The following is a 10,590-nucleotide window of genomic DNA, read 5'->3' as shown; positions in this document are numbered from 1 at the left end:
TATACAACTCATTCCTGTTCTCTACCCAGAATTCCCATGACAGTTGAAGGAAGAATCATTGTCCCTCTAAAATCACCTGGGAGGTTTAAAAGAAAAATCTTTAATCATCCATCCTAAAGCTTAAGATATCAGGCAAACAAGAAGTAAATAAAGCCTGTCACGAGCAGACCTTCATAATTCTCTATTCTTCTGATTGTTCTCCACCCTACTCCTCTTCCTCCTTCTCTTGCTTTCAGTGTGTGTGTGGTGTATGTAAATGTTCATGTAAATGCGTGGACATGCTGTGTGCAGTCTCCTGAATGTGTTCATGGGTCAGGTTTCTATCTCAGTCATTCTCCACCTTTTGTTTTTCCACAGTGTTTCTCACTGAACCAGGAGCTCGTCAATTTGACTAGAGCAAACTGGCAATGAATTCCAGGAATCCCATTTATCTCTCGCTCACTCCCCAGCACTGGGATTACAAATAGACACCACCCTATCTGGCCTTGTATGTGGTTTCTGGGGATCTGAACTCAGGTCCTCATTCTTATTCAACAAGTATTTTACTGGCTGAACCATCTTCCCAGTCTAGGGATTACTTTTTTTTTCTATATAAAGGAGTTTATATTTAATAGATAAAACTTGAAAAAAATCTTACAAAACACCTAAAGGATTTTATGTGATGCCCATTTTGATAGTTTATCAGTGCGTTTGGATCTTTATCTCTTCACAACAGGGAGTACTAAAAGCACTATTAGCTAAGACGTTGACACAGAATCTCACTCTTGTTTTTATTCTATTAAAGAATTTAAAGAAACCAGATTCCGAAATGCATTGCTCAGTGACAGTCTGTATTGCTTTGTGTTTATAACTTATCCAGTAGCTAGGCTTTTTATCTCAAAGCATCCCACCATAATCGTGTGCCCATTTAATCTGAAAATTGTAAATTTCCATGTCAATGCACACAGTTAAAGAGTTTGCTGCATTCTTAGAAGTGATGCTTTGTATACTAGGAACAGCTTTTGAAACACAAACTTTAAAACTCAAACCTCTGGTTTTTTGTTGAATGACAAAAAGTAAGAGAGAATTTGGCTAAATGCAAATGATCTTCACCAACCCCAGGAGCTGCTCGCACAGCGAATTATCCCACTCTCTTGTTGACTCAGTTACTTTCGTAAATCATAAAACAACTTTATTTTCTGTAGTATTTCCTCCAGGTGTTCAAAAAACAGCAGTCACAAACTTAGATGCAATAGTGTTAGGTACCATCCGTCTCTTCTTAGCCCTAACTTTTTTGACCCTCATCCAAATAATATTCCATTGCCTCTACAAGAAGCACCACCCCACATCTAAAAAAAGTTGTCATTCTAACGTATGTGCTTTCCTCACTAATGTTATTGATAACAGTAGCATCTACACTCAACTGCTCTTTACAATCAGCCTGAGTACGTATTAGAAAATGAACGATTCCTAGATGCTGCCCTTAACGTGCTGAATTCAGATCCCACAGAGCAGTGGCCAAAATGCTATTTTGAGAACAAAACAAATTTGGTTCGGATGCATTAGATAGAAAGGATGGTTAGAAATAGACTGGTTGGTGGAGTTGGTGAACTTTTTTTTTTAAATATTTATTTATTCATGTATTTATTTATTAAGTATACAATATTCTGTCTGTGTATATGCCTGCAGGCCAGAAGAGGGCACCAGACCTCATTACAGATGGTTGTGAGCTACCATGTGGCTGCCGGGAATTGAACTCAGGACCTTTGGAAGAGCAGGCAATGCTCTTAACCACTGAGCCATCTCGCCAGCCCCCGAGTTGGTGAACTTTTGAGATGTGGTATCAAATATTTGATACTCACTAGTTACCATGTTTTTTAAATTCTTAGAGACTAAGGTAGACCCAGAGATACCTCACACAGCTTGCCCTCTATAGATGTGTTTACTCTTAGCTCTGGGGATGGCAGACAAGTCTCAGATATTAACTCCCTCAGTGAGTTCTCCATTGAGACGCACTTTACCCAAGGTCATGGTGTTCCTGATGCCCTGCATGCAACAGTGGATCAGAAAAGTGTACAAAGCATTGGTATTTTCATGCAACATAGAATGCTGCTGGGATGTTCTTACTCTATAAATCAAGATATAAATTAATCATTGAATTGGCCAAGGTTGTCAGTCCTGTACTACAATTTGATTTGTCTATGTCCTGCTTCATCTCTGTGTTTACACAGACATGTATTGAAGTGTTAATCTAATTAATCTTTATAAAAAAATCAGGACTCAGATATCAGGTAAGAGCCTAAATGATCAAAGAAACAGGGAGCAGCAACCAGTTGCCTCCTCCATCTACCATTCCTGTCCTAAAGGGCTAAGGTCCTCTCTCTCCCCTGCCTTTCTACATCCTGTCTACTCTCTGTCTACAGTCCTCCAAGCCTCTCTGGTTAATTTAGGTCAGCTAGTGACTGGATTTGCCCTCTAACTCCAAGCAAGCTTTATTTGTCAGAACAAAATAAAACTATCATACAACATTTCATCTTTTTGTCTAAATAAAAAGCAAAGGTTTTACTAACATAGAAAAACTATATACAATAAGATTAACAACATCTAGTCCATTTGTATTAGGCAAATTTAGAGAAAATACTCCATTATTGATCTTGGTGAGTCCAAAGTTTTGTACCTAATTCACTTCTTACATTACTAACCCAAAACTATCTTTTTATGTCTCTCAACCTTATACACTTTACACCTCTTTTGTGAGTTTCTTTTCCAAATTTGGTAACAAGGAAAACTATAACAAGGGAAGTCTTTAACTCCCTCAGAGACCCGAGAAGGAAATAATATTACCTGCAAACACAGGAAGTACAAGCAAACGACTTCCAAAAATGTGAGAAATATCAAACAGCTGACTGCATGAACAGTCACCCAGAGTTCCTCTGTAACATTGGGGCATCCGTCTTCAGCCTACAGGCCTAGAATACCTAACAGACTTTCTAGCAGGACTTTTGGGGGACTATTCCACCTTGCCTTGACACAGTTAGGCAGCTACTTTCATTTGTGTCCTGCTTGTTCAATTTGAACAGTAACTATCAGCAATTGAGGCAAAACAGTTTCCTGACACATGGCTAACTTTGTCCATAAAGAAAGTAAACTCCATATGGAGGTTTTTGATTCTCATCATCTTCTCTGAAGTAGACTGGTGCTGCCAGGAATGGAAATGACTCATTATCACACATACACACACACACACACACACACACACACACACACACACACACACACAAATTTATGTTATTAAAACATCTTAAATGCCATATTCTGTAGATCTCTGAAGTGTTTGAAGAATACCTGTCTATTTAAAATATATCTATTTAAAACATACCTAACATGACTTTAAGCTTGATTGTAATAGATGACAAACTATTAACCTGCATTTCTATTCAGAGTCAGTGACTATATTAAAAGTTTATGGAAAATCTAATAATACCATGAAAATAGCTTATAACTCTGACTTTTGAACAGAATCATAAAGACTTTGAGCCACTTTCCTTAAATTTCCTGACTTATAATCTGCCTTTCCTGATTTGTTTGCGTCAGTATAGAATGTAGGAGCACCATAAATTGGTGTTCCTCTTTCAATATGAAAAAGGATCCAGTTAGTTCTTTTTATAAGCTGAATTCTCCTGCTCATGGGAATTTTTTTTGGTACACTTTCCCAAAAAATTTCTGGGAGTCAGATATCAGGGTAAGAACCTGAAAGATCAGAGTAGCAGGAATCAGTCACTAGTCACCATTTCCATCTACCATTCCTCTGTCCAAATGGGCCAAGATCCTCTCTCTGCCCTGTCTCCTTTATGTCTACAGTCCTCCAACTCCATATGATTAATTTAGGTCAGCTTAGTGGCTAGCTCTGCCCTCTGACTCCAAGCAAGCTGTATTTGTCAGAACAAAATCAAAATATCACTCAACAATGGATTCCCAGTCATTTCAATATCTGTTCTCAATGAATTAAATCTGCTCATACCTATATTAATAGTTTTGTTGAATAAAGTTGGTAATAATACCACTCTTTTAGACTGGTTGGTTACCTGAGGTGATTATGCATAGTGAATAGCAATTGTATCTATAATTATCCTCAAACAATGGTTAGTTTTTATTTGGAAAAGATAGATACGAAGACATACTGCATTAATAGGCCAAACACTAATTGAAATTATCTGACGCAGGGGAGAAGGAGACATGGAACACCAACAAACCCGCTTAGGAGTTTATTAGAGAGGAGTGCGAACAGGCCTAGTGATTGATGTGCAGAGAGAGAGCAAAAGATGGCGCATCCAGCTTTTAAAAGCTGCCTAGCACATGTACACAGGGGGTTGGTGTGACTATGTCATGCTGATGACGCAGATGATGGGCAACTCACGCATGCGCAAGGGTTTTGCTGAGTCATACGTGGACATAACCACACATGTGTGCACATGGGTCACAACAGGGGGCCCAAATGACGAGCAGCTCACACATGCACGCAAGGGTTTAGCTGAGTCATACATGGATGTAACCACACATGGGCACACGTGGGTCACGTGGGGCCTTTTGTGCCTGAGGGCCTGTCCTCACGTGCCTGCCTTTAGAACCCAGAAGTGCAGCCTTATCTGTGGCTGAATAATTACACTAATGATGGTAGAAATACACACACACACACACACACACACACACACACACACCATTCCAAGAACATCTTATGCAATTTTACCAAAAGACTTTATGTTTCTTCCATGTACTCACTATGATATCTAACACAAACTACATATCTTTTTGTAATCTCACATCTTCAACAGAGTTTTTATTTTTTTAAAAAAAGAATTAACAAAAAGGGAGGCACAAGTGTGGGACAGAAAATAAAGACAAACATAAACTGTTCTGCTAATTGTGTAATGAATAAGCCATCACAAAAGATGTTCTCTACACAATACAATAAAGAGTTAAGATGGGAAATTTCCTGAGCAAGGCTGAAGATTCTAGTCTCTGTTTGGAATTTAGAATGCAGAAACTAATTAGTATCTACAGTCTATTGCTTCATTTGTAAAACATGAATATTAACACCTATGTAGAAGGATGGTCTGAGGACTAGAGACATAAAAAATTACATAATTTAATTATTATGTGTGAAACTAACTACCACAGTGCCTGAAACAAAGGGCTGGAGAGTTTGTTCAGTGGTTAGGAGCACTTGTTGATCTTGCAAAGAACCAGGGATCAATATCCAGCACTCACATGGCAACTTAACAACTGTCTGTAACTCCAGTTCCAGGGGCTCCAATGCCCTCTTCTGAACTTCTTGGGCACCATGCATGCACATGGTACACATATATTCATGCAGGTAAAATACTATACACATAAAATAGTAAATCTAAACAAAAGTTGAATAAAGATTCTAATACATGCATTTTCCTCTCTTTGATCCCACTCAGAAAGTTTTATATTTCTGATACCTTTTTTTTATATCTCCAAAGCATGAGCAAACAGAGAGCTGGCTTCTCTTATATCCTATATACATGCTTAAAGTGTATTTGTTATATGCTTATATATTTTAATGAAATCATACCTAACATTGACTTAAAAAATAACTTTTTTATTGAAAATAGATTCTTCTATCATACAATACATCCCAAACACAGTTTCCCCTCACTCCTCTCCTTCCTACTCCTTCCAAATTCCCCTCTCACACAGATCCACTTCCCCTCCATTTCTTCTTCAGAAAAGAGAACTCCCAAGGATATCAACCAAACTTACCATAACAAGCTACAAAAAAAAAAAAAAAAAAAGATAAAATGCCCGCATACTGAGGCTGGATAAGGCAACCCAATAGGAGGCAAAGAGTACCAAGAGCAGGTGAAAGAGTCAGGGACACACCTACTCCAACTATTGGGAGTCCCACAAAAACATCAAGCTAGCAAGAAACATATATTCAGAGGCCCTGATCCAGACCACTGCAGGTCTCTTCAGTCTCTATGAGCCCCTATAAGCTCTGCTTATTGATGCAGCTGGCCAGATTAACCTGGTGTCCTCAATCTCCTTTGACTTTCCATCCCCTTCTTCCATTGGGTTCCCCAATGTCTGAGATTGGAGACCTCCAATTTAAGCTCTTTCTCCACATTATGTTTGGCTGTGGGACTCTGCACCTGCTCCCATCTGCTGTCAGAAGCTTCTCTCATGATGACTGGAAAAGGCACCAATCTATGAGTATAGCAGAGATTTGTTGGAATCATTTCATTGATTTCCCCCCCCCCCCCCAGTATGTTTGGTTCTACCCTTGGTCTCTGGGCTATCCAGTCTTGGGTTCCTAGTCCTCCAGCTATGTAGGACAAGGGCTCCCTCTCCTGACATGGGCCTTAAGGTAAACCAAACATTGTTGGCCACTCCCACAAGTTTGTCTTGTCCCCCCCCACTCCGCCCCCCCCCCCCCCCCGGCAGATCTTGTAGGCAGAACAGATTATCTGACAAGGGTGTTCTGACAAGGGTGTTCTGACCAGGATGTTGTCCAGGTTTCTCTTTGCATAGCCTGTAGAACTCCTTCTTATGCCTAAGGGACAGGGGTGAAGATTCCAAAAGGGTACCAGTTTTATCTCTCAACATTTAATTAGATAAGTGGAAGTTGTCTTCAGCAATGGGGCTCTGGTGTCATTTTCAGAGAGCAATCTTCTGCTCTATTAGAACCTAGATTGTTTAGGGATCTCCACAGGACCTCTCAGCCATCAACTCAACCAAATGCACCCCAGTCCCACCACTGGAAGCCTTGCCTGCCTCCTAAAGATGGCTGAATTTCTTCAGTCTCTGTATCCCCCTTTACTAGGAGTTCTCACTAGCGTCACCGTCATAGATTCCAGGCAGTTTCCATTGCGCAAGGTTTCACACACCTCCCATACTCTCCAAATCCAACAATCTCTTGTTAAACATTCTCCAACCACTGCCCCACCTAATCATTGTATAGTTTATTTTGTTGCTTCCCTTGCGAAACCAACACTATGACATATTAGCACACCTCTTTGTCTTAGTTTTGTGGATAGGAATACGCTTCAACATGTCTCAGCTTTGAGATTTCAGCAAAATACTAAGGTCTGAATCCTTGACATTCTTCTGCCAGAAGAGTCTTGGGGAAAAATAGTTTTCATCGAGTGTAGAGTATTATAATGCAAGTGTCTCCAACGATAAGGATGGTAATTGAGCAAGAGGCTTCAGGCTCTGAACTCTGACAACTCATCACTGCTTTTATGCTAAACCCAACAGAGAAGCCTAAGTAGGCTTATTCCTGGAAGATACAAGATTCTTTGATGGACTTTACAATGTTGCTTTGCATAGCAGGCTTGGATCCTTACACTTAAACTATTTCCTATTTTTCTTGGCCTGAAATTAACTCACACTATGAGCAAATAGTTCTCCTACTTCCCATTTTGCCTCACAGGAATTTCCCTATGATAAAATCTTTGCATATTTGACCCTGTCTTGGCATCTCTTAATGCAGTAGTCTTGTGCTAGTGTACCAGTATCACACACAATATTTTATTCACTATGTTCCTTTATTCTTTGTTCAATAGCCAACATTTTTCAGAATAGGCATCTGTTTTATAGGAGGTATGAAGGTATTAAAGAAAGTTAGTAAAAATAATATGATTAAGTCGATCAATCCAAGATACACTAAATATTAGGCAATGTGCAAAACAGACATAAAAACAGAAACATGGAGAGTTCATAATACTTTAACCATAAAAATAATGATATCTACGAGTATATGGGGAATTTAATAAAATAAAGTAAAAGTACGCATTACAAAATCATAGTATGCATACTATCACATTTGTTTTGTTTTATTTTTAGGTGGGGCTTCATGTAGCCTAGGTTGGCCCCAAACTCAGTATGTAACCAAGGCTGCCTTGAATTTCTGATTATTTCTTCTGCCTCCAGAGTTCCAGGGCTACATACAATCTTGGACCACAATGCCCTATTTATGGGGATCCACCCCACAGTTTCTGAAATGCTAATTGAGCACTCCACCAACTGAGCCGCATCTCCAGCCCCTATAGAGCCTTACAATAAGAAAGGGCATGTGCAAATAACAGTAATTCAGTGCAAAATAAAGTGGAAGGTTATTTGGTTGGTTGGTTGGTTGGTTGGTTGGCTGGCTGATTTGTTTTAATTTGGTGGTTTATTTGCTTATTTATTTTTTTGGAGAGCATAGTAAGATCAAAAAAAATTTGATTGTTCACTCAGAAAGAGTAAAGAAGATGGACATCAATCTACATTAACCAGTACAGCGGAGGCACTAGTAGGATCGCACGAAACCCAGAGCAATGTAGCAGTTTTCTGGAAGCTGGAAGAAGGACACTTTAGTTGCTCAATAAAGAAGAGAATCATAACGGAGGTCTAAACAAAGGGCCCAGGAAAGCCAAGGCAGCAGGCACTACCCCAGGACTTCAGGGCAACAGCTGTTTATCATTTGCCAACAGTTCAGAGAGACAACCCTGCAAATTTTAACACTTGGTGGAACCACAGTACTGGCCTGATTGAACGCTACTCATGTTTATCTCTTTGGTGTTATTTGAGCTCAGTGTGAACAAACCCCAATAACCTAAGTCACTGATGCAAATGCAATTTGGAAAGAAATTCAGAAGCCCCAGGTCTGAGTAGCATTTTCCTTCACCCCTGGCAGAATTTACCTGCTAAGCTGCCCTATCAGAATTCTCTTCTGCTCTTGTCATAGGCCTTTCTAAGTGAAAACATGTTCTCAATGGGCACAGTTTTGAATAGCAGGACATCTTAAAATCCTAAGGTTTTTCTCTTTGTAAGACATTATATTTTTCTAATGTTTGACATAAGGATTTTTCTCTACTGTATTTTATAGGTGGCTTTCTCAAAGTAGAGTTGATAAGTTGAAGAAATGAATAAGAAAAAAATATTCTTCGCAGCCACTATGGTTTGTTTTTGCTGGAAAGAAAGCACTTTATAATAGTAAGTTTTGATTTATAGAAGTTTTCTTTGAAGTTGACATATCTATTCATTTCTGTTTTTTCTAAATTAAAAAACCCTTCTCTGGATGTTCTGTAATCAAGAAACCTAGAAATATTTAATGGGTTAGTTCATAGCCTTTCATATGTGCCTACATCTTATCTTTAAATCCCTTGAACCCCTGCTACTTTACATGGATATGTATATATATATATATACATACACACTTTACAGATGTGAGTAACTTAAAGACCTAGGGAAAGCAAAATGGAGGTTTCTCAAGGATGCAAAAATAGAACTATAGCTGTGGGCATCTACCCCAAGAATCCTCTATCACAGAGAGATATGCATATTCTTGTTTTCTCAATAGTAAGAAAATAAAATGGCCCCACATGGCCATCAAGTGATGAATAGATAAAAAAAAATACATATTCAGTGGAGCATTTTTAGCCATAAAGAATGTAGTTTTCAAGAAAAAAAACAGTTCTGGAAATTATTATAATGAGTGAGGGTAGCAAAGACAAGGAGTGCATGTTCTTTCTCATGTGTGGGTACTAGATTTTTATTTGTAATGTTTGTATGCCTATGTGGGTATGATTGTGGATATAAGTGAAGAAATCAGAAGTGGGGCACTGATTTGGAGGTGTTGAGGTAAAGAGGACTCACATGTGACCATGTGAGATGAAAGCAGTAAGGGAACCACTAGGGACAGAAGAGGGAGAAGTGAGGGAATGAGAAGAGGCAAGCGGGAAGAGCAACACTACCAAATTATGCATGAGAATTTAAAAAAAAAACAAATTATACACTTTATGCCAATAACAAAATGAAAAGATAAAGCATATCGATATTAATTTATCCTGAAGTAACCCAGGTAGCCTGATGAGCTTGCAACAGTCCTTATAAGTGGGGCATAGATTCTTACACAGGGCTGGAGGAATAGAAGGTGAGGAATTCTAAGACCTATTTGACTTTCTGCAAAGATCAGATACCTGGCAAGTATGGAAGCCATCCTGTAGTTCATACCAACCTTCCTTTGATACAAGTGTAAGGACTATTAGGGTAGTATCATATGAATATTTTGTTAGCTTGGACAAAGTTCAGCTGCATACAGTGAAATAAATGCAAAGTAGTCATGGCTTAGATAGGACTGAAAGTTGTTTCTTACAAACAACTTAAATCAAAGTAGATTTAGAGATAGGAACTATGGGGCTGATCTGGGGGCTCCTTCCTGATCAGTAATCTTGTCTCTTTTTGATTCTGTCTTTTTGACTCTCCATCTTAACGCTGAGATCCATCCTGGAGTGCTTCGTGGTCTCACATTCAGGAGCCTTGTAGGAGTGGTTAGTGAAAGATGCAAAGAGAAAGATGGTGGCCTTCAATGATGTGTAGCAATCATTAAAGAAGCATTTTAGAAATCTAATACTCAAGACTCACGGAGCATGTGTGACTTAATCACGGGTTCCCCTTGCTGCAAGGAATGGTTGGAAAGGGAATTCTCACCAGCCAGAAGTACTAAATGAATGTGCAGCTCCCATTGCCAAGAAGAGTCAGCACAGTTTCAATCATAGCTCACCCCTTAGTCATAAGATATCCACACACAGCATCCTTCCTGAA

The sequence above is a fragment of the Myodes glareolus genome, chromosome 2 (assembly GCF_982192425.1).
Source record: "Myodes glareolus chromosome 2, mMyoGla1.1, whole genome shotgun sequence".
NCBI classification, from domain to species: domain Eukaryota; kingdom Metazoa; phylum Chordata; class Mammalia; order Rodentia; family Cricetidae; genus Myodes; species Myodes glareolus.
The sequence above is the reverse complement of the archived record's forward strand: the minus strand, read 5'-3'. Positions refer to the sequence as shown.